Below are 25,321 nucleotides of genomic sequence, written 5' to 3'. Positions count from 1 at the left end.
ACTCCACTGTGTTAGATGAGACTCGAACCCTAGCTCGGGCTAGCGCTGGCTCGAGCTAGTAACAAAGGTCCTTTGCTTCTGCATTGTCGTGTGCGGACTCTTACTCGACTGGGATCCGAAACTCAGGCACAACAATCTCACTGGCCACCAAGGTTCCACGCCAAGCACCCCCTCTCGCCTGCACCCCTCACCTGCACCCCCACCCCCGACAACCTACAGCGTGTTCTAGAGTCTGAGACTCACTCTTATTGCATTTCATTTTCGGCTCTTCTCGTATTGCTCACGTGACCAAACCACCCGCCTTTGTCTTTCTCTTTCCGATTTACTTTTCTTGACATTACTGAGTCCGTCCTGTGTCTCAAAAGACACCGATCCCGCCCGTTTGACGAACGATCCTCCCTCTCGCCCCATTTTCAGGACCAGCCTTTTCTCCTCCATTTGGGTGTCCCGGCTCTGCCCAGAGGCTCCCCGGGCCAGACCCAGTTCTGTGCTGGGGCCCCGAGTGTCAGGTAGAACTTGGGGCCCCTCGTCCATCTGCCTGGCCCCACACACCCGTCTCACCGGATCGATGAGCCCACCGTGGCAGAGCCTGGTGTCAGAGGCGCCTGGAGGGGGTGTGGACGGGCCGCTCTTTGGGACCGGGGGAAGGGAAGACCCCCTCGGGCCCACCTCACACAGCCCGGCTGCTGCTCCAGGTCCCCTTGGCAATTCCCCGACAGAGGCGGTGGGCAGATACCCGGTCGGACTCCCCAGTGGTCTGCTGAGTGCCCGGGAGTCGAGGCGAAGCATTTCCCGGCAGACACAGACACAGCCAAGGCACAGATATAGGTACAGAGTTTTCCACCCAGACGATCCCTCTTAAAGTGGTCTGGGGTGCGGGGGAAAGGCAGCTCAGATGGAGAAGGGAACACCAAGTAAAGGATGTTTGGAGGACTCGCTCAGGATGCGAGATGCTTGCTGAAAGTAGACTATAGACCAAACATGATGGCCACTCAACACGTCTGTTGCAAACCACTTGATCACTTGATCACTTGACTTCCCGTTAATCCTCAATTTGCTTGAGTGGGCGCCAGTAACGTCTCCATTTGTCCCTGTCACGTGCTAGTGTAGCCCAATGGCATCTGTTTGCTCTGGGAACACAAAGAGCCTCAAACCGATCGTTCATGATCTTGATGAAGAAGTCTGACCGTCTGGAAGGTGGTCGGCCACGCGGTCTTTTGACATCCCGTGGAATCCAGTCAGTAACAGCTCTAGTCCAGCGGTCGTCTTTAAATCTCATTACGTGACCAGCCCATCTGATTTTCGACACCTTGGCAAATGAGACAGCGTCCCTGATTCTTGATCATCGACGGATGTCGGAACTCCGGATTCTTTCTCTCATTTGAGTGAAACGTGATATTCCAAGCATAGCTCTTTCCATTCTTCTTTGGGAGACCTGAATAGCGTTCTCATCTTGTTTGCGTAGGGCCCAGGTCTCTGAGGCATATGTTAATGCAGACCACAACACCCAAAAGGGAATGCCCTGCCACAGAGGCGGGGTGGGGTGGGGGTGGATGGAGTGGAGAGGTGGGAGGGCTACTGGGTTCATTGGTGGTGGAGAATGGGCACTGGTGGAGGGATGGGTACTCACTCGATCACTGTATAACTGAAACCCAAGCACAAAGTTCGTAAGTCTACAACTCTACCTCATGGTATTTCACTAATAAAAAAAATTAATTTAAAAAAAATTAAATAGCACTGTAGCACTGTCCTCCCATTGTTCATCGAGTTGCTCGAGCGGGCCCAGTAACGTCTCCATCATGAGACTTGTTGTTACTGTGTTTGGTATATCGAATATGTCACGGGGAGCTTGCCAGGCTCTGCCATGAGGACGGGATACCCTCGGTAGCTTGCCGGGCTCTCCGAGAGAGGCGGAGGAATCCAACCCGGTTCGGCCAGCTGTGTGCAGGCAAACGCCCTACCTCTGTGCTATATAAAAAAAAAAAAAGTAAAAAAAGCAAGTGGTCTGGGGTGGGGGGAGCAGCTCAAAAGGCTCACGCACAGGAAGGGGAAAAAAATGGGTTCTTGGTGGTGGAAAGGCATTTGCCTTGCACACAGCTGACCCGGGTTCGATCCCCGGCATCCCATATGGTCCCCTGAGCACTTCCAGGAGTAATTCCTGGGTGCAAAGCCAGGAGAAATCCCTAAGCATTGCTGGGTGTGACCGAAAAAGAAAAAAGAAAAAAAAAGGCTCGCGCAGACATTTGGCACAGTCCCCAAGTCCCCAGAGCCCAGTGGGTGCAGGCCCCAGCACTGAGCCAGGCGCCTCAGGTGAGGCTGAAAACAGACAAACAACAACAATAATAATAACGAATAAGGGTCTCACAGAAGCAGAGTGCAGCTCCTGCGTTCACCCACCTCCCCAGGATGGAAGGAGTGCCCCCGAGCACTGTGAGGAGCGCCCCCCCCCCCCCCCCCGCGAGGGTTTCCTTTGCCAGGAAGATGCCTCTCAGCAGTGCTGCATCACCGCCCCTGGCAGCCCCAGGGCTGCTCCCACCCAGCAGCCTTGCCCGGCCCCGCTCCCCTGTAAGCTCTGGATGGGGCCCCCCGGGTCCCCCACAGCCGACCCCGAGGTGCCATGAGTGACTGTCGTGCTGTGGGGTCTCCCGGACAGACACGTCCCCTGCCCTGAGATGGTGGGACACTGACTGGTCCTGTCACCTCCCGAGGGCACAGTCGATGGGCACCCCCGGGGGGGCAGCGGCCAGCAGCTCCCCATCATCTGTGCCTTCCTCGGACCACCAACCCCACTGAACATGTGTACGGCCATTCACCACCCAGTGCCGGGGAGGGTGTCCATTCTCTGGCCACGTCCAGAGGGAAGCCCAGCCCGAGCTCGGAAAGGGCTTCTGAGGGCAACTGGCAGGGGCCGAGTCTGCGGGCACTGCCTGGGCAGAGCAGGGGGCAGGGGCTTACACAGGCCACAAGGCTCTCTGTGCCAGCTGCAGAGCTGCAGAGAAGGGGACACGCGGGAGCTTCATCTCAGCTCTGGGAGTGCTGGGTCTGCTCTGGGGACGCTGCCTGGGCCCTCAGGCGTCCAGAGACGTCACTGTACAGACACGTGTGAAGTCATGCCAGGCACGATCCCAAGCCCCGGGCACCTAATGGGACAGTCCCGAGCCCCAGGCACCTGATGCGACAGTCCCAGGCCCCGGGCACCTGATGAAATAGCCCATCACCCTCTCCGCCCTGGCTGTCTGCGGCCCACACGCCCTCTCAGGCTTCACCCCTGCTCCCAGGCCTTTCCGCCTCCATCAGCCTCTGTAGACTCCAGAGAGGAATCCGGGGGCCGCCCCAGACCAGCCTTCCAGGGGGCATGAGGGGCTCTGAAAAGACGCTGTGCTCACGCTCAGGAGACAACGCTCGCACGGCAAGCGTCCGAGTGGGAAGAACTCGGGCCCACTCAGGGCAGCCACGGGAAGGCCGAGCCTCCGGGGGTCTGCTGGGTCCGTAGCTGGCCGCCACTTCCTCCCGGGAGCTTGGTGTGGGGGTCCCCGATGTCCCTGCTCCCTACACAGGTGCCGTTCTGGCCAAGACCGACCCTCGACTATAGAACATTTTACACGTTTGCGTTTCTCTGAAGGAAAATCTACCTGCAGTTGGTTTCAATCCGCTAATACTGTTCCCCGGAGGATGCATGCCCCCCCACCACCCTCGCCCCGGCTCTCCATTCCAGCTCCTCACCCCCAAGAATGTCCCCCACACACACACTCTGTTCCTCATCCCCGAGGTTCACGCACTTTCTTTTTTTTTTTTTAATTTTAGTTTACAAATAGCACTGTAGCACTGTCCTCCCGTTGTTCATCAATTTGCTCGAGCGGGGACCAATAACGTCTCCATCGTGAGACTTATTGTTACTGTGTTTGGCATATCGAATACGCCACGGGTGGCTTGCCAGGCTCTGCCGTGCAGGCGAGATACTCTCAGTAGCTTGCCGGGCTCTCCCGAGAGGGGCGGAGGAATCGAACCCGGCTTGGCCGCGTGCAAGGCAAATGCCCTACCCGCTGTAGCTCACAATATTTGATTACATTTACTATTCAAACCCCAATCCCCCCACCATGACACCTTCCCACCACCAGATTTGGGATGTTTCCATCCCAAGCCCCAAGCCCTGTCCCAAAACACAACCGAAATAATACATGTTGTATCGTTTGTTATGGAAAACAGCTGAAAATGCTACAGAAAAGTGTCCACAGTGGAGTTCATGCCCAATTAATCAGCTAATCAGTGGCTGAAGAAATGCAGGACTCCTACATAAAAAAAAGTATCCATAGAAGGAATAGGGTAAAGATTGCTCTGTTTTGGCAGGGGCCATTAAGACCTTCTTTAGGACATCACTAACACGTTGTTAAAGGTTGAGTGATGTGAGAGTCTCTCGTATATATATCTGAAAATATGTAAAAGGTAAAGGCCCTCCCGTTGATGATCGATTTGCTCGAGCGGGCCCAGTAACGTCTCCATTGGAGACTTTGTTGTTACTGTGTCTGGCATATCGAATACTCTCGGTAGCTTGCCGGGCTCTCCGAGAGGGGTGGAGGAGTATATGCACATATATATATATATTTCCCTCTATGATTGGTTGCCTACTATTCGAACCCACTTCCCCGTACTCAGCCACTGGGCAGGTCTCGTTCTCCTCCCTGAGACCCCCCTTCCCCACTCTCCTGATCTTACACCGTCTTTCTCTGCATCTCCACAGAGCCTTCTGGCTTCTTTTTTACAGGAAAGCAGGTGGCAGCCATTATGTGAGACTTTTAAAAAGCTTATCAGACAAATTTTGTGCTGAAAACTCGGGCTTTGATGGCTCCGCGGCGAGATGGGCGCTACTCTGGCCGTGGCCTGCTCTGCCCACGAACATACTGCGCCCCTTTCCTGCCATACCCGGCCCTGGGCAGACCCTGCCATGGACCAGGCATCTCCCGGGACACACCCTTTCTCTCTGCTGCTGCCGCCAGCCCCTCTACGTGGGGTGGCGGGTCATGGAGCCACCTCGAGTGTCCCTTGGGGCAGGTGCCTTAAGCCCAGAGCCACACAGTGACTTGCATGGTAACTCGGCGTTCTGTATTTGCTCTAGAGACGGGTCTGACTAAACTGTGTCCTCCTTCTCACACGGACACAGAACTGCACAGAACAGCCAGAAGGAGATGCGGCTTCTGCTGGCTGCTCCGAATCTTAGCGGGAGGCCGAGAGCAGGCGAGGGAGTTAAGCGCTGTTACTGTGGACCCCGGTTCCATTCCCAGCGGCACTTCTGGGAGTGACCCCAAAGGTGGGAGGAGTCCCCAGGCATCACTGAGGGTGGGCGGAGCCCCTGGTCCCCAAATATCCCTTGCCCAGCCCCCGCACAGACCTGATATCCACGGCCGCCCACACAGCTCAGGCTACCACCCGTGGCCTCTCCCGCCACCAAACCCACCGGCCTGGCTGGGCCCACGGAGCCAGCCTCACCCCTCAGCTCAGGAGCAGGTGGGGTCGAGTGGGAAGCCCAGGGGTGCGGGCGGAGACTCTGGCTGGGCCCCGAGAAGCACAGAGGGGCTGTGTTACAGGAACAAGCTTGCAAACCCATGTGACTTCAATAAGGCTCCCACCTTATTGAAACGTTATTCAAATGACGGCGTTTGAACAGGAAAAGGAGAGGGTTAATGTCCTGCCGCAGAAACCAGGGTGCAGATTCTCACTGGGACCCCCCAGGGCCGTTCCCATCTTACTCAGGAAGCTTTTATTATGGGTGACTTTCCACTGGGGGCTTCTGGAGCCAGCAGAGAGGCCCCACCTTGCTAAGCGCCTGGCCAGAGACTGGCCAGGGCTGCAGAATGGGGCGGGGGGGGGGGGGGGTCTGGCCTCAGAATTATTTTCCTTTTACTGAAGGTCACGTAAGGGCAGGTAACAGCTGTGCAGCGCAGAGCCGCGAATCTCTGTTGCTGAATCGCCATTGTCGGTCTAGAGTTTATTCTTTACATCACATTTCACCCTCAGTTTTCATGCATCCTGTGAAAATGAGTGCTTCAGTTCTTGGAAAACAATATTTGGGAGTAAAACTGAGTTTTAGTATCTTCTTTATTTTATTTGTTTATTTTGCTTTTTGGGTCACACCTGGCAATGCACAGGGGTTATTCCTGGCTCTGCACTCGGGAATTACTCCTGGCAGTGTTCAGGAGATCCTATGGGATGCTGGGAATCAAACCTGGGTCAGCCATGTGAAAGGCAAACACGCTACCTGCTGTGCTATCGCTCCAGCCCCTTAGTATCTTCTTAACAAAATAAAACCCTATGTGAGACAACAAAAAGTTTATTAACCTACAGTGTGTTCGACCCCCTTGAATGGCACTTTTGTTTCAAAGACTCCATGTCTGACTCAACCAATCAGGTTGAATGTTGTTTCTCATTGCACTAAAGTTCAACAAATTGCATATATTTTCCACTACATTTTTGTTTCCAAGGCTTATTTTCCCCCAAAGCCAAGCAGTCACTCGGTGGCTGTGATTCCTCTCTGGCCTGTGACTGACTAGTCTGAAGGCAGCTCCTCACCCTGGCTGATGCCAGCTGGCAGCAAACCCTGCTCGGGGGTGGAGGGAACGTGACCCTTTTCTGGCCCTTCTAGACCCCAAGTGGCTTTGCACAACTCGTCTGCTATTCTAACCCACAAAGCTTCCAGGAAGATCTTTCTAGAACCTCCAGCATCCTCATCCCTTTTCTGCCTGTCATCTTAAACAGCTCCCGTGGGGTTCTGGAAGAAGTTCCAGTGCCTCCCTAGGGCTTCCACAGTCTTGGCGATTCTGTCTGAAGCTCGTTTCTGTCATCTCTGCTCTAGGAGAGCAAAACTCTAGCTAACCTTTCGGGTTTCATGTCCCAATATCTATCATGAATGAGGTCTAGGCGTGAGTAAACGAAGAAGTCCATGAATGAATGATCTTACACCGTTTCTGCTTGGTTAGCCAGCGGCGCTTCGGTGCTGATGCTTCGTCATCCAGAGTTTGGGTGATGCTTGTGAAGACGCTAATATGCTCGCCTTGGGGGGACTGGCAAGTTTGATAAAGGTGGAAGTCTATCAAGCTTTAATAACATCCATTGTTGTTTTCTCTTTGGGGGCCACACCCAGCAGTGCTCAGGGCTTATTTTGGGTTCTACACTCAGGGATCACCCCTGGAGGTGCTCAGTGACCCTCAGGGACGCCAGAAGCAAACCTGGGTTGGCCACAAGCAAGACAAGTGCTCTGCCCGCTGGACTATCTCTGTGACATTTGGGACGACATCTGGAAGAGCTAAAATGTCAGGTTAAATTTTTGATGACTCACGATGTTTCATTTACAATACTTCTTTGGAGGGCTGGAGCGATAGCACAGCGGTAGGGCATTTGCCTTGCACCTGGCCAGTCCAGCCGACCCAGGTTCGATTCCTCCGCCCCTCTCGGAGAGCCCAGCAAGCTACCGAGAGTATCTCACCCATACAGCAAAGCCTGGCAAGCTCCCCGTGACGTATTCAGTATGCCAAACACAGTAGCAACAAATCTCACAATGGAGACATTACTGGGCCCGCTCGAGCAAATCGATGAACAACGGGAGGACAGTGCTACAGTACAGTGCTACTTCTTTGGGAAAAAATTCATTAAACAAGGACAATTCATTAAACAATGGCTCATGTTCTCTATATAGTCACATGTTTTCAAGAAAGAAAATCAAGCTACTGAGGGGCGGGAGACGGGGCTGGCGGCCAGGTGCTTTCTTGGGTCCCTGCCACTCCATCTGGTCGGGAGAGCAGCCAGGGCACTGCTGAGCACCAAGCCAGGAGAACTCCCCAGCCCAGGGCCTGGCCCGAGCCTGGCCCTGTCGTGTGTCTTTGTAAAGAATCTGATGGTGACCATGCCTGCTCGCCGTGGCTGTTAACAGGACAGTGCTGTTGTGCCCGAGTTTTGAATCCCCAGTCGTGGAGAGACCGAGTCCACACACGATAATGCAAAAACAAAGGAACTTTATTACTAGCCCGAGCTAGGGTCCGAGTCTCATCCAACACAGTGGAGTCTTGACAAGGACCCCGACTCCAATCTACAGGGTTCAGAGTTAAGAGGCAGTTTATAGACTGGCCTATTTTTACCATCGGCCCTATCATAACCATGGTCAGCAATTAGTCAATGGTCAGTACCAGTTTCTGAGGAGGGTACAGTGACCCCTCATGACCGGCCAGACCCAACTTCCCAATTCCTTATCTCGGCAAATTATTCAACTGAGAGTTTGCCAGAAACTGCAAGTCCTGCTCCAGAGAAACAGAAACTGAGGCCTGGTTGGGACTTAACGTTGGCTGCAGCTTGTCTTGTCATGGGCGCAGTGTCACAAACCCTCGCGCGCTCCCCAGGCCTGTCTCCCTCAAGCTCTGCTGAGCTCTGATTTACACGCCATGAAGAGAGGGTTTCACGCTGCGCCGCCTCTGTATCTCCCATCAATCTTGGCGCATCGGGGGTGGCCCTGCGTCCCCGCCCGGTCCCACTGACCGCAGCCACACCAGGGCCCATGAGCTCCTCTGTCCCTGGTCCACCCGCTGTGCATCTCTCTGTCCGGAGTGATTCCTTCCTAGAGGCATCACCGACGTCTCTAACTTCTTACCCATATCTCATACCAAACAAATAAATACTAAATAAAGTCAACAGGCTCTGAGGGTTGAAACGAGCACTGTGGCCTTTCCTTCTGTGCTCGCGCCTGAGCCCCTGGTTACCCTTTCCTGCCGATTTAACTTTTATTATTTAGCCCACTGGCCCTTTTCGACTCATCTAACTTCACACAGTCCCCTCGAGTTCCTTCCATCTTGCTGCAGATGAGATTTCTAACAGCTGGAGGGCGTTCTAGTGGGCGTACAACCCGCGTCCTGGGAGACTCAACCATCGATGAGCACTTGGGTTGTTTCTCTACCTTGATCACTATAATCAGCACTGCAATTGACATGGCACGGAAAACTCTTTTTTGTTGTGGATGTTTTCATATTCGATTCGATGCTGAGAAGTGGGATTGCTGAATTACTTGCTAATCCTATTTTTAGTGTTTTGATACCGTTATCCCTAATAATGAGCGTTGTTGAGTGGTGTTTCATCTGCCTGTTGGCCGTCTGTTGGTCAGGGAATGGATGGGAATTTCGAGAGGTGTCTATCCAGGCCTTCCGCCCCCTCTTAATTTGGTTAATTTCTTCATTACTAGGCTCTGTGAGTTCTCAATAAACATCAATGCAGTCGCCCGTTCAATAGGCCGCATTTTTATTCCGCTGATACTTCCTTCTGCTGTGCAGAAAAGTCGTGATTTAATGGGGTCTCCGGTGCTTTTTTTTGTTTTCATTTCTCTTGCCACGGGGTTGAGTCCCAAAGGCATTTCCATGACGGGTCGCATGGTCTCTCTGGCCTGCAGTCCTACCGTGTAGATATGGTGTCAGGGCTGACATGCAATGCTTTAATCCGTTTACTTATTTATTTTGGTGGTGCAGGGCATTGAACCCAGGACTCTGCACGTGCAAAGCAAATGTTCTACCACTGGCCACATCCTGGCCCCTGTAATTCATTTTTCATTAACCGATGTGTATGGAATTTAAAAGCCTCCAGTTTTGTTTCTTGAATGAAGGAATGTGACTATTCGTGTTCTCAGAACCGTTTGAGGAAGCGATCTTCTTTCTCTAACATGTGGTCACGGCTCCTTTGTCACAGAGCAAGTGTTGACAAACGTGTGGGTTTCCCTGCAGGTCCCCACGCTCTCTCATTAGCCTGCATCTCTATTTTTGCTCCAATGCCATAATGTTTTAATTACCATCATCACTTCGCAATACAAAGTTTGGGTGAATGATGATTTTACCTTTCTTCTTCTTTTTTTTTCCAAGATTGCTTTGTCAGTGTGGAGTCTTTTATGGTTCCATACACATTTTAGCATTTCTACTAAAATGTCTTGTACCTTAACCCTTAGCGCCCCCCTTCCCCGTGCCCAAGGCTGCCACCTCTGCCTGCTTCAATGCAGTTCCACACCCACAACCTGTGCCCGTAACTGAGCTCACCGCTGCTGCCCCTGGACGGGCTGACAGCTCTGCTCATCACACCAGAGTGGCCGTTGGTGCCCCCAACAAGCCCCAGAAACGCCCGCACCCACAGACCCACTTGCTGCCCGCCCAGGCAGTCTCACTGGGCCCAGGCCTCTGGGAGACTCCGAGCTTGGGCACTGGTCAGAGCCCCCAGAGCCGGCCATGCCTCACCCACTCACTCCCCAAAGATAACACCACGGAGCAGCTCTGTGAATGGAGAGGATTTTGACCACCAGGAAACCCTAGAAAGAAGCTCTTTTCATTTTTACAGGTGGTTATGTCGGGGTTTTGTTGTTGTTGTTGCTATTTGTTGGGTCACACCCGGCGATGCTCAGGAGTACTCCTGGCTCTGCACTCAGGAATTACTCCTGGCAGTTCTCGGGGGACCATATGGGATGCTGGGAATCGAACCTGGATCAGCTATGTGCAAGGAAAATGTCCTACCTGCTGTGCTATCGCTCCAGCCCCAATTTTTTTTTCTTTTTTGGGGGCTATTTCTAAGTGCGAACTCCTTCTCTGATTTCTGTGCCTGATCTTTCTTTCCTGGCCTAGTTAGCCATGCTTGGAAGGAGTGAAAATTCAGGCCTAACTGAGGCGTTTGGGCCGTCCACAGCCTCTGATGGACACACCGTCTCCTGGAACCGGGACATCGGAAGGTCCTCACACGGCATCGGTTCCATCCCCGCCTCCACATGCCACCCTGCAGGCCTGAGTCAGGCCTTTCCCGGCCGGACCGAGCCCACAGCTGCCTGGGGGCACCTGGGGAGAAGGACACGGCAGAGCCTGGAGCAGGCGCCAGGGCACAGGCCACCCAGGAGGGCTCTGCCAGTGCAGGGACCCCAGGCAGGGAGAGTACCCACAGCCTGGCTGCTCCCCAGGCCACCTGCAGGGGGCAGGGAAGCCGCTGAGCCCATGAGGCAGGCGAACCCCCAGACCCCACTCGTAAGGCGGGTATCCCCCATTTATAAGGCGGGTGTCCCCGCCTGTCAGGCAGGCATTCCCTGGGGGCAGGGGTGGGCCAACGGGTCCTCTCCCGGGAGCTATGGGCCACCAAAGGGATCATATTTCTAAATTCTCCTAATCGAGCCTCATCAATCAAAGCACAGAGAACGTTTCACCTAAGAGGTGAGCCTGGCCAGTGAGGGCTTCAGGTCAGGGCCACAAGCCGCGGCCACTCACCTCTGTCCTCAGGGCCAAAGGTGGCAGCCACTCATCCAGACGCGGGGCTCCACGGGGGTTTTCACAGTGTTTGCTGGAAACAGCCCGTTGCTCACGGGAGCAGCAGGAGGTTCCGCCCGAGGTGCTTCAGGGCAGACGCACTTTCCACTCTGCACGGCCGCCTCTGGAATTCACCAACTCAGCCCCACGCCCGGAGAGAGGGTCCGTCACCTTCCTTCCTTCCACACGTCCCCCCAAAGAGGGGGAACTCACTGCAGGTGAAAGCTTCTGTGTTTAGGAAGGGCTCCCCCCACCCCAGGAGGGCCACCGGGGGTGCCAGCTTCACCTCTGCGATGTTGGGCGGCGGGGAGTAGGGGGAGGGGACTGAGCGATTCCTAATACCCACGAAGGTGTCACCTGACTGTTCTCCAGCTGTTGCATATTAAAATAAACGGCGCATTTAAAAGAGCCAGTAAGCAGTGGAACCATGATTCATCTGCTCCCGCATCTTAATAGCCAGCTCTGCAGGGAATAATTTGGGGGGTGAATATGCAGGAACCGCACTGAGAAGTTCTGCCCCCCCACAAGCCCTGAAGTGCTGGAACCTCTTCCTGGGGAGTTTCGAAGGCCCTGTTTTAGGTCCAGCAAGAGAACAGTGACGCAAATAGCTACATTAGCACTGCACTGTCCTCCCGTTGTTCATCGATTTGCTCGAGTGGGCACCAGTAACGTCTCCCTGGTGAGACTTGTTGTGACTGTGTTTGGCATCTCGAATACGCCACGGGGAGCTTGCCAGGCTCTGCCGTGCGGGCAGGATACTCTCAGGAGCTTGCTGGGCTCTCCGAGAGGGGTGGAGGCATCGAACCCAGGTCGGCCTCGTGCAAGGCAAACGCCCTACCCGCTGTGCTATCTCCACCCGTAGCTACATTATATCTTCTAAAACTCTCTGAGGAGGAGATGCAGGGAAGATCTTTTTAAAGGAGGAAAGAGGTAATTCGGGAGATTGAGGATGTCCTTGTAAACCACGGCTCTGGGAGCCCCCGAAACAGGAAGCAATCCCACCACTCCACAGAAGGTTTGGAGACCGAAGAGAGGAGGAAGGCTGGTCCCGAAAATCACAAGCACGTGAGCCGAATTCCTCAAGGACGTGGGTGGAGCAGAAGCCTCAGTGTCTTACAAAGCACGCAGAGTTAACACACACACACACACACACACACACACACACACACACATGCACGCACGCATGCATGCACACACACACACGCAAGCACACACACGCATACACGCGCGTGCACGCACACACACACACACACACACACACCAAACAGGATGTTAAAATAGCAGAAAATAAATATTCGGTTCTTAAGAGGAAAACGCTCTGAACTAGATCATCCCTTAAGCCTACGTGACGGTGGGAATTGCTTGCTCGGCAGTGAGGCCGGGGAGGGAACAGCGAAACGGCCCATCCCCTCGCTTCCACGCGAGCCTCCCCTCGCTCAGTGAATATGTCGTCGGAGGATGCCACGATCGTCTGCCCTGCAGGGCTAGCACTGAGGCTATCTAAAAGCCCAGAAGAGAAGCTGCCCTCGACCCCCGGAACCGGGCGCCCACGCCAGGCCCTGCATCTGCTCGTGCCCAGGGACCCTGGTGCCCGCGTCTCCGTTTCCAGACTGCCTTGTGGCTTCCTCTCGCTCTGACCCTCGGCTGTGGTGCCCAGCGTCCATCTGTCCGCTCTCCTGCCTGTAAGCCCGGGGGATTGTGAGACTCGCCCTCAGTTCACGGCAGCCTTGCGCTGCCCTGGAATTCGGGAATTCGTTCCTATGAAGTTAGCACCAGCTTTGCCTACACCCCCTTTCTGGGAAAATCAAGTGTGAAGGTGGCGTCACCCGGCCATCTACCGTCCACAGGCTGAGATGCTGCTGGCCCGCCCCACCCCCGGGGGGACCCCGCTGCAGGAAGGGCTGGGGGGGAACGGCAGGCCAAGGGAGGGTCTCTGGGTCAAGGTACGAAGACACTCGCTCCATCACCCACCAGAGGCGCAATGCTGGGGAGTCTCTGGAGGCCCTGTGGCACTGGGGCAGGAGCAACCCCGAGCACCGTGCCGGGGGCAACCCTGAACAACACCGACTAGGGCCCAGAACAAGAAAACAAAGAAATGTGCCGTGACATGGCAGCTGGGAGCAGCAGGCAGCATGCGGTGACTGCAGAAGCAGACAGATACGAACGAACGCTCTGGGCAGCCACCAGACGGAGAACCTGCAGGAAAACTGTTCAGTCCCCAGGGGAGAGGGTGTGTGTGTGTGTGTGTGTGTGTGTGTGTGTGTGTGTGTCCCACCCTGTCCTATTCCGAGCACGGCGATCCCTCCTGGACGAGCTCATCCCGGAACCTCTGGGGGTGTCTCATCGAGCAGACCCACAGGGCTCCACGCTGTGTCCTGACATGTGTCATGTGCCTTAGGGATGTGTGTAAATGTCCGCCTGGCCTTCCTTGGGGTCGGGGTGGGCTACCCCCCCCCCACCTCCCTGTACTCCCGGAAGCCTTGGCAGTCACACCCACACCCCAAAGCGGCCACCCAGTTGAAAAGCTGCCCCGGCCTTACTGTCCCGATAATACTACCAAATGCCCCGAACAAACACCGTGACCCTTAGCACCCTAGTGGGAGGTTGGGGTGGGGGCTTGGGGGATGGTGGGAGGGAAACCGGGGACATTGGTGGTGGGAGGTGTGCACTGGGGGAGTGATGGGTGCTGGATCATTGAATGACTGAAACCCAGTCATGAGCAGCTTCGTAAGAGTCTATCTCATGGATATCCAGTTTTAAAAAATATTTTTAAAAGTAATGTGGAGTTCATGCCCAGTCCAACCGGTTTTATCAATGGCTGAATAAAGAGCAGGATCCCTACATTAAAAAGAAGAATAAAAGTCCCCCTGGCTTTAGTCTGTTGCTCTGGTGGAACTCTCTGACTGCCACAGCCGGTTTTATAACTCCTTCTAGAAAGTTCTAAAGTGCTTGGGGGATTTCTGATTAAATTCAGAATCGCATCTGATTAGTAGGTGTTATACAAACAGGAATAAATATTTGTATAATTAAGCTGATAGATATGACTGTGTGTCATAAAACATCCTGGCATAGCCGGGATGGGAAGGAAGGGACGTGAATCCCGGGGGACGTGCTGCTCCCTGGCAGTGCTGGAGCCCCCACGGATGGGACCCGGGACCCAGAGGGGCATTAAATGTTTACGAGTTACTACTTTATTCAATCGCCTGCGGACTTTTAACCCCAAAACTAAATATGACTTTGACTTTCTGTGCAACGTAAAATATATTTTGAAATCTCCCCTTGTTCAGTGTTACTGCCCCATGACAGCGAGAGGTAAAGGATTAGAATTCCATGCTGGTGGGGCTGGAGCGACAGCACAGAGTGGAGGGCGTTTGCCTTGCATGTGGCCGACCCGGATTCGATTCCCAGCATCCTATAGGGTCCCCTGAGCACCGCCAGTAGTAATTTCTGAGTACAGAGCCACGAAGAACCCCTGAGCATTACCTGGTATGACCCAAAAATTTTTCAAAAAAGTAGAATTTCATGCTGGTGCTGTAGAGATCTCCGGTGTATACAGTGATGAGAAAAGGCCAAATAATGGAGCTGAGTACGAATTTAATTTAAGGAATCCCGGCCTGGAAAGTCATCGGGAACACTCCATGCAGCCAGCCCATTGACGCTGGGTCGGATTCCTTTTGCAGGGAGGTCATCTCAGCCGAGTCTTTGGGAAAGCAACGGATAAATAATATAGAAAAGAAAAACAAACGTGGGCCCTCCTGCACCCAGGTAAGACTGACCCTAGAGCTGATCTACTTCCCGCAGACACGGGCCCCGGAAGCACATTCTCCCACCTCCCGGCCAAGTGCTCACCTCAGCGCCAGGCTCCCAGGCAGTGCCTCGGCCCCTACTGCCCCTGGGCTCACAGGACTCTCGACTGCTCTTGACCTGAGCAGGGACAAGCAACAAGTCCCGGTCACTCTGTGCCGTGGGACACGGGACTCTCAGTGCTGACGCACCTACAGCTGAACCCCCGAGAGATCATGGAGCACCAGGCTGTGACCAGGTGATACCCAAGACATCCAAGAGCCCACGCCCTGCACGCAGTCACGCAGCCTTTGCCGGCCTGGCTGCTTGGCCCTCGCCTGCCAGCCCCTCGACTCACAGTTCTCGCAGCACTGTGCGAGGAGCCTCTGCGTCTCCTGCCTGACTCTGCAGCTGACTGAGCACTGTGTGAGGAGCCTCTGCATCTCCTGCCTGACGCCGTGGCTGACTGACTCATTCTCACCAAGAAGGACGAAGCCGGGGCCCCTCCCGGCCGGCCAGGTGAGAGCATCAGCACAGGCCTGCATTGGAAGGTTCCCTCCCCATGTGCCAGCCAGGCTGGCCTTCCCTGTGGTCTGACGAGCTGGGACAGCTCCGGCACCTTCCATAGGGACATCCAGCTGCCACCTCGGGGCATTCCATTCTTCAGCCCGAGCTACACTTAGAGGCCAGATTATCTTTCTCATTCTCTGTTATTTCCATTTTCTTTTGCGTCCTCACCGCCATTCTTTTTTTCCCTCTATTTTTTTATTTTATTTTTATAAAGTTGTTCACAATAATTGATTACATATTCATTATTCCCAACACCAATCCCACCACCATTACATCTTTGCATCACCAAATTTTGAATTATTTACCCCGATCCCCGAAGCCTAAGCCCAAAGCAAAACATAAAAATGTATATTGTATTGCCTGTTAAGAATAATCCACTAAAGATGATCCAAAAAACTTTCCTTAGAGGAAAGTTGCCTCACCCTGGAGCCATTAAGCCCTTGTACAGAGTATGAGATGTCCCTCCAGGAATTCTAAGATTTTAAATAGGGCGATACAGCTAGAATTAAATTTTTAATGGATGGTGACGTTGGGGTTCAGAGGCATCTCTGCAACTTGTGGCTCCCTTCTGAGATTTATTTACGAGTCCCTGGAGCATGGCCATTAGTGAGCTTCTGTGATGCCAGAGGCAGCTGGTGGGCGTGACTGTCAGGCTCCCTGAGCATAGGGATGGGGGGAGGTTGCCCGTTGCCGACTCTGTGGGACCTGGAGATTTCAGTCACGTGTCCCGCATATCTGGGCTCTTCAGCAGATTCCCCCGGGGTGAGGTTCATCCGAGCCTGTGGAGAGCAACTGTGAGCATGGTGGCGATTGAGTTCTGCAGGTTTTCAGCTGCCAGGGCTCTGTCGGGGTGGGGAGGGGAACTCACCCACCCCCTTCCAGGTTGCCCAGATGCTCATCTCCACTCTTTTTTTTTTTTTTTGGCATTTTGGGTCATACCCGGCAATGCTCAGGGGTTACTCCTGGCTCTGCACTCAGGAATTATTCCTGGCGGTGCTTGGGGAGCCCTATGGGATGCTGGGAATCGAACCCAAATTGTCCGCGTGCAAGGCAAAGGCCCTCCCCACAGTGCTACCGCTCCAGCCCCTCACCTCCAACCTCCATTCTTAATCCATAACCTTGGTCAGTAAAACTTTCCAAACCGTCCTTCCAACAAGGTTATAACGGCACCACCGAGACCGTCACTGGACCCTCAGCACCTGTGACTCCGCGTGTCCTGGCTTTCATGGACTTGATCACAGTAGATTTCACGGCTGTGGGCATGGAAGGGTCAACCCTCACGCTGGCCGCAAGAAAGGCCAGTCCAGCCCCTGCAGCGCAGTGCCAGGAGCGGGTCCTTCTGCGAGAGGAAGCCTCCACGTTCAGGTCAGCCTGGAGGGCTGGGAAGGCAGCCCTGGGCGGGGGGCTCCTAGCACACAGCACCCCACGATCCTCAGGCCCACCAGAAAGGAGCCCTGGGCAAGAGCCAGTGTGGCCCCCAAACCGAAAGTTATAATAAACAAATGAGTCGAGTCGGAGTTACAAGGCAGCGGAGTGTTGGCTCCCGATAGGCGGCCACAGTCGCCACTGTCCTGACCCACACGCGGCCACCGCGTTCTTGGACTCTGAGATGATTTCCTGCACAGGAACCATTCTGAATTCTAGGAAACGCAATTCGGGGCAGCCGCGGGGGAGGGGCTGAGCCAATTGGGTCACGGGACCACAGCGAGGCCCGTGGGATCCGAGTCCCTGCGGAGACCACGGGACAGCCGGGCAGATGCAGGTGAGCCCAAGGGCAACAGAGGAAGAGACGACCCTGTAGCGAGCGGCACCAACAGCCTGGGCAGTGCTGAGAGGCGCCAGGGCGGCCGGGCTGGGAGCCATCAGCCCCTGGGGTTCCAGAAGACCCCCCAGCTCAGCCATCCCAGTTGCTTGGCTGGGAGCCTGGCCCGGCCCGCCAACTCCAGGCCTCAGCCTGCCGGCTTCTGTCCTCTGACCTCCAGAGTCTAAGGGCTGGGGGGACGGGAAGGGCCCACAGGGAAGAGCACTTGGGGATGAGTGGGGGATTCCGCGCCTGTTGCTTGGGGCTTTCACCACCGTGGGAACGGCGGGCATCTCCGGAGGGGCCACCCCCACGGACACACACACGCAGGGTCCTGGGCTCTGGGCTCCAGCTTGAAACCCCACGAGGCTCCATCCCCTGGGTACCCGTGTTCATAAGCACATAGGCAAGAGAGCGGCCGGGCGGCCTGTGGGCTCTGCTCTGGGCCGGGGAAGGGCAGGAGGGGATGCAGGGGGCAGGAGAGACGTGGTGTCCCCACATCACACTTCTCCCTGCCGACCCAGCTCAGAGCCTCACAAGCCCAAACCCTCGACCAAAGGTGATGCTAGAGCAGGGGACACGGCTGGTGTGTGTCTCTGACACGGGCAAGCCTGGACACACACCGCCGTCCCCCAGAGGGTCCTGAACCCAGAGCTGGAGGCAGGGGCCCGCTAGGGGCCGGGGAGGCCAGCAGCAAACTCGGGACGGAAGGAGCCCAGCGAGGACGGTGCCCCTCCATGGGAGTCTGCGTTCTCCACCCCCCGCGTCCCCTCCCCCCAGCCCAGACCCGTCATTCCCCAAACGTGGACAAGAGCCACCTTGTCCTCAGTGGCTCTTCATTGTGACGGACACAACACTCCAGGGACGAGAACCCAGAGGGTGGTGCCCAGAGGGTCAGTGGCCCCCGGTGGCGGTGACAGCTGGGACCAGGGAGCAAGACACCAACTCTGCAAACGCTGGCCCGGGCACTGGCCAACAGGGCGGCCGTGCCTGCAGGTGGGGCAGGAAGCTGAGAGGGTGGACCCCACGGGAACGCCGAGAGCGGAAGCAGTCAGGACCGGAAGGCGTCAGGGTCAGCCCTGTAAGAGTCTATTTGGAATTCCAAGGAAAAGGACTCAGCACAGCCCAACCCCAGTACCCCAGCGTCCCTGCCCGTGTTCCTGGTGTTCCAGGTCTGCACCTGGAGACGCTGAACTTCCTCAGGGCCACCCAGCCCTGGGAGACAACCCCAGGTGCCTGCTGGCCGGTGGGTGACAGGCTGTCGCTCCTCCTCCTCCTGCGCTGGAACGAGCCTCCCAGGTCGGCACTTGCTGGCCTCACGCCACACGTGGGAACAGAACCCGACACGTCAGCCCAAGGACAGCCGCTCTGGCCTGAGGGGCCTCCCTACACTGGACGGGCCGTGCCCTGATTTCAGGGACACAGGTCGGCACCGTCCCCTGCAGGGCCCTGGGCTGCAGCTCACCAGTGGCCTGCAGCTGAACGTGGCCAGTGGGCAGCAGAGCCCAGGCTCTGCCGAGAGTCAGGGGAGAGGTGCGGCGGCCGGAGGGAGGGCAGGCTGGGGAGTGGACGGCAGTGGGGTTGGTCCCCGAGTCCCATCCTGGCACCACAGGCAGGCCCTGGCGGCCCCCACGTCCAGGCTGGCACGGGGGACGGGGCGGGCAGAGGCCTCATCCCTCAGGCGGCCTCTGCAGGCTGCAGCCCCCCGAGAGTGGGGATCTCACCGCCCCCAGCAGAGCCAGGCCACAGTGGGGCCTTCGCCCTCCCGGGGTCATCTCGGCTGCGGTCACCATAGCTGGACGCTGGTCCTTGTGCGGACGAGTCTGCATGGAGGGACCGTCACTGTCCCGTGTGGTCTCGGTCTCGGGGGTGATGCGGGTGACCCCTCCGAGAGGGGTTGCCTGACGGGGGGAGGAGGGTGCACGGTAATGGGGGGCTTAGTGGCCCCCGTGTTCCCCTCCACCCACGGCCCCTCCACACCCCCTGACGCAGCTTGTGAGTCGGGGCCACCCGGAGCAGCCTTGCCCCTGCCTCAGGCACCGCGGCTCCGGAGGGCTCATGAGCTCCAGGCCTTGGCACAGTGCCCAGGCGGGACTCAGACCCGCATTCATCCCATGCTCCCGAGCCCAGCGAGAGACAGCCAGCCCCTCCCTGGGGTCAGATCCCCCAAGGCCAAGACGCCCATCCGGTCCCCGCGGCCCAGCTAGAGATCAGCAGAGGGCTGAGCAGACACCTCCCGGCCAGGGCAGGCGCCGGCCCGCACCCCTGTTGCCCAAAGCCGAACACGGGCGCAGGGAAGGGTGCCTGTCACGGCACAGTGAGCTGGTGTGTGGAAACTCTGAAGACCAAAGAGAGAGACTCGCACACAATCATCACACTTGTCCCTTGGCTGGGTGTCCACCTGTAGAACGCTGCTTCAAGCCGCCCTACGTCAGAGCAGGGTTGTTGGCAATAACCGAGAGCTGGCGATAACTGAGGGGTACAATGAGAGACCAAAGGGTAAGGAAACGGTGGTGCCCACGCCATAGGCCGTGGCTCACTCACGCTTCGGAGGACGGAATCTGGAGGGTTCATTTCGACCGAGGCAAACGCCAAACGAGCTCAAGCGTATGTGGCACGTGGAGAAACCAAACAGAGTGGCTTTTTCGTCCAAACTAACAAAAATAAACTTGATAGAGTCCAGATCACCGGCGACCGGAAAGAGGCAGGGGGTGTTGGAGAGGGTAAAGGGTGTCGCTCTAGGTGAAGGCTGCGCCCGGGTCCACGCAGTCGATGCAGGTAACGCTTCTGGGCCCTCACTGCCAAGATTAAACCATCGTTTAATCAGTGTTCGTTACTGCAATTAAAGTGACTGAAGGGCTGGAGCGATAGCACAGCGGGGAAGGCGTTTGCCTTGCATGCGGCTGACCCGGGTTCAATTCCCAGCATCCCATAGGGTCCCCCAAGTAACTGGCAGGAATAATTCCTGAGTGCAGAGCCAGGAGGAATCCCTGAGCATTGCCAGGTGTGACCCAAAAAGCAATAAATAGATTAATTAAGGGCCAGAGTGATAGCACAGCGGTAGGGCATTTGCCTTGCAAGCTGCTGCCCCAGCCAAGCCAAGTTTGATTCCTCCACCCCTCTTGGAGAGCCTGGCAAGATACCAAAAGTATCTCACCCGCACAGCAGAGCCTGGCAAGTTACCTGTGATGTATTCGATATGCCAAGCACAGTAACAATAAGTCTCACAATGGAGGCGTTACTGGGCCCGCTCGAGCAAATCGATGAACAATGGGAGGACAGTGCTACAGTGCTATTTTCCAGACAGGAAATAGTTTGGGGTATCTAATTATTAATTAATTGAAATAAAGTGACTGAAAGGGAGCTGGAATGATAGCACAGCAGGGAGGTTGTTTGCTTTGCACGCGGCATACCTGGGTTCAATCTCAGGCATGCCATAGGGTGCCCCGAGCACCGCCAGGAGTGACCGCTGAGTGCAGAGCCAGGAGTGATCCCTGAGCACTGCAGGCATGGCCAAAAACAAAACATTCTAAGCAAAATGTCACAGTGGTGACTGAGCGAGCCTGGCTGAGCCCAGGGCAGACAGAGGCCCCAGTGTGCCGCGTGGTTCTCTGACAACTGCGTCTGGCCTGGGGCAGGGCTGGCTGGGGACACTCCCCTGCTGGCCGCTGGCTGCTGGGCTCATTCAATCTCTGCCTCTTTTTTTTTGGCTCCCAAGTACCAGTCTATAAACGTCACCACCTTCCATCTGGTCCCTTTTTACCCCGTCATGGAGCTATAACACCGGGCAGGGTACGCCCCACTGGGGGTGGGCTGGGGTTAGTTGGTTTTTTTTTGGGGGGGGCAATTTGCATACGAAACGCATGGAAATACTTCTCCCAGAGGAAATATACCTGTGCCCTTTTCCTTCCTTCGGTAGGCTGTCATCATTTTGACCTGGTCTTGTGATTTTCCAAGTTTAACGCTAACAGCGGCCAGAAGCCGTCCCACTCCTTCCTGTGAAAGAAAAACCATGCACACAGCTCCCCGTGTGGCTTCCCAAAGATCCGTTGGGGGGGGGGGGGGGAATAGCACAGTAGGCAGGGTGTTCGCCTTACTTTGCCTTGTACGTGGCTGACCCGGGTTCAATCCCTGGCGTCCCATATGGTCCCCGAGCACTGCCAGGAGTAATTCCTGAGTGCAGAGCCAGGAGGAACCCCTGAGCATCACCGGGTGTGACCCAAAAAGCAAAATAAGCATTAAATCAACTCCCAGGGGACCGTGACTGTGAATGCAAAATCTGATTTTTCATGTTAGCACAATAGATAATAGCACATCGGAACAAGTGCAAAGACTGACGGCCTCACTGGCCTCTTGTCCCCGTGGGAGGATAATCGGGGACAAACACTCCGTCCACGCTTCATCGGCTTCTGCTTCCACTTCCGGTCACTCACTGAGTCCCTGAGAGGAATGAGGACCGTGCTGGGGGGGGGGGGGGGGCGCCCATTGATGCAGGCCCACCCAGGGGCTCTCCTCCACCCCCTCCTGCATGCCCACGAGCCTCTGCGGGCGCCCGTTTCCCATCATCACACCCACTGACCCCAGGGGCCGGGGCTGAGAGGAGCCCCCGCCCTCCCCACCTGTGCTGCTCCCAGACCAGGGCTTGAAAACGTAAAACCCACCTACCCCAGGGAGCTGGGCCTGAGTTCCCACACCGTCGACAGGGGCCTGGGCTGAGCCCGTCTCTACAGGGTCCCCGACGTCCAGGCCACGTCCCACGGGCACCTGTGTCTGTCCTGGCACTGGGCCGTGTGTCCACGCCAGCCGGAACAGGCCCCTGGCGAGGCTCGGGTCTGCTCTCGTTCTCGTCACTGCCCTGAGCTGAGGGCTGGGCGTGAGCCGAGCCTGGCGCCCCTGATACTAGCTCACACGTGTTTGATCACTGTGTGATTGTAACCCAAACATGAAAGCTTGTAACTATTTCATGGTGATCCAATAAAATTTTAAAGAGAGAGAGAGAGAGAGAGAGAGAGAGAGAGAGAGAGAGAGAGAGAGAGAGAGAGAGATTACTCAGTTATTCGCCTTCAACAAAGGAATCGAGTTGTCAGCTGCTACAACAGCAAAACGTGGACCGAGAAACCCCAGCTGCGAGGTGGAGCCCTAGAGAACTGAGTCCTGGTCGGATGGAACCCCCCATTCCAAGCAGGAAACGGGCATCAGGGCTGAGGCTGCCCACCCAGAGACCCCGAGACGAGCACCCACGAAGCCCACAGTGACGTCCAGCTGTGGTGTAGCTTGACCACGTTTGTGTGAATAGCAAAGGAAACGACAAACTTAGTCTAACTGGAAATTAATCACAGAAAGCCACAGGAAATTAAAGTTCTTGATTCATGTTCTCAGTAGTTGATGGAAAAACCTTTGAGTGTGAATGTCTCGTGAGTTCAGCTAAACCGTGATACAAGCACAGAGTGCCGGGGAGATGGGACACGCAGCCGGCCTGATTCATGTGGTCCCCAGCCCCCAGGAGGGACCCCTGAGTGCAGGGCCGGGAGCGAGCACTGCAGAACCAGACGCGTCAGACGCATATGAAGCTCCCGCTGCAGGGCCGCACCTTTCCTCTCGTGAGTAAAGATACTCTAGCTACGTACAAAGCAGCGCTAATAAGGTTCTGTTCCTAAATGCCAGTGCAGACAATGAGCTAAAAATACATCCCGGTTAAGATTCCAATGCCAGCTTCAATATGCACACGGACGCACCATCCTCCCATTGTTCATCGATTTGCTTGAGTGGGCCCAGTAACGTCTCCATCGTGAGATTTGTTGTTACGGTGTTTGGCATATCAAATACGTCACAGGTTGCTTGCCAGGCTCTGCCGTGCGGGCGAGATACTCTCGGGAGCTTGCCGGGCTCTCCGAGAGGGGCGGAGGAATCGAACCCGGCTTGGCCGGGCCGGCTGCGCACAAGGCAAACGCCCTACCGCTGTGCTATCGCTTCCATATGAACCCACAGAATACAACATTTTACAAAAACTTTTTCAAAGTATTTAAAATTCCTAATGATACAGATGCATTGGTTAAGCAAACAATTAGGTTGAAAAGCAAAATACGAACATATATGTAGATTCATACACACAGAGAAATTTAAAAAAAAAAACTTAAAGGAAACAGAAGTAGCTGGAGACATCTCTTAGAGTATCTGTGTTCATGCTTGACATGAGGAGACCCAGATCTAATCCGGGTCCACTGAGCACTGCCAGGAGCGACCCAGTACAGAACCAGGAGTAGCCACCCAATGCCATTGAACAGCATACCTCCCGAAACAAATAAATAAATTCACTCCCAAAACATAAAGGGTGGGCAGAGGGATGGGTATTTGTTTTTGCTCCTCTTTTGGGGTCATACCCAGCGATGCTCGTGGGTCACTCCTGGCTCTGCACTCAGGAATCACTCCTGGAGGTGCCTGGGGGGACCGTATGGGATGCCAGGGATCGAACCCAGGTCGGCTGTGTGCAAGGTAAATGCCCTCCCCACTGTACTATTGCTCCAGCACCAAGGATGCGAATTTGTAAGGTATGGAGGCAAATCTGTAGTGCAAAGACTGTATCTCATCTGACTGTATCTTATTGGCAGTCCTTGGGCTGGAGCGATAGCACAGCAGTAGGGCGTTTGCCTTGCGTGTGGCCGGCCGACCGAGACGGGTTCGATTCCTCTGCCCTTCTCAGAGAGCTGGCAAGCTACCAAGAGTATCCCACCTGCATGGCAAAGCCTGACGAGCTCCCCGTGACGTATTCGAGATGCCAAACACAGTAACAACAAGTCTCACAATGGAGACGTGACTGGGTCCGCTCGAGCAAATCGATGAACAACGGGAGGACAGTGCAGTGCTACAGACTCATCTGGATGAGGTAAGGATTGATATTCATATCACACCAAGGGTGCACATATACTTTGTACCTAACGAAGAACCAATATATTTCAGAGTTGAATAGCAGAGTGTTATTAACCTAGAGCTAAATCTTCAGTTTTTTTTTTCTTTTATGTTGCATCTAGCTTTTCTTCACGAGTATGAAAGAAATCACAGCCTATACTAAAAGTGTAACAGAGCAATATCTTCAACTGGAGAAGTCTATTAAACTGACAACAGTCGTTTCAGATTCTGGTAAAGCCGATGCAAGGGTATGTTTTGTTGCCCTGTGAAGACCGATTCTCTCAAATAACGCTTCGCTGAATCGTGTCATTTATTGCCCTGGAATAGATACATAAATAAAGCCCTGATTTGAGCAGCCCACGGGTGCTGACAGTTGATTGCGAGCAGAGCAGAACGCCCTGAAATGTCAGCCAGCGCCTACCCGCGGCCCCCACTGCCATCTCTGACAATCTGAGCCATCAGGTCACGGGTCTGCTCGGTTCGTTTACAGGTCCGCAGTGACCTGTGCCCGCAGAGTCCTTCCACACTGTGGTCAGCCAACTTGGCGGGAAACAATCCAGCCTCAGGTCAAACAAGTTTTAAGTCATCTGGGACCGGGGAGACGCTCACCGCAGGACAGAGACGGTCCCCACCACTGGGCCCCCCAGCACTGCCCGGACCCTCTGGCCAAGTGTTGGGAGCACCCACCTAAAGATCGTCACGCATAGATCTGGAAGAAAGCTTCCTGAGATCTTTCTCCTTGATGGAACATCCCCAACATACTCAAGACTGAGGGGATGTTCTAGAACAGACCATGACAGTATTCATCAGCTGACCCAGCCCGCTTTATGGGGAAGAAAGGTGACACCACTGCTGGGCCATCCGAAGCCCAGACCAGGTGGGTCCAAGTGCAACTCAACTCAGGTTCTTTTTTTTTTTTAATTTATTTATTGAATCACCGTGAGAACAGTGACAAAGCTTTCAG

The sequence above is a fragment of the Sorex fumeus genome, unplaced genomic scaffold (assembly GCF_029834395.1).
Source record: "Sorex fumeus unplaced genomic scaffold, SorFum_2.1 ptg000177l, whole genome shotgun sequence".
Lineage (NCBI taxonomy): Eukaryota > Metazoa > Chordata > Mammalia > Eulipotyphla > Soricidae > Sorex > Sorex fumeus.
The sequence above is the reverse complement of the archived record's forward strand: the minus strand, read 5'-3'. Positions refer to the sequence as shown.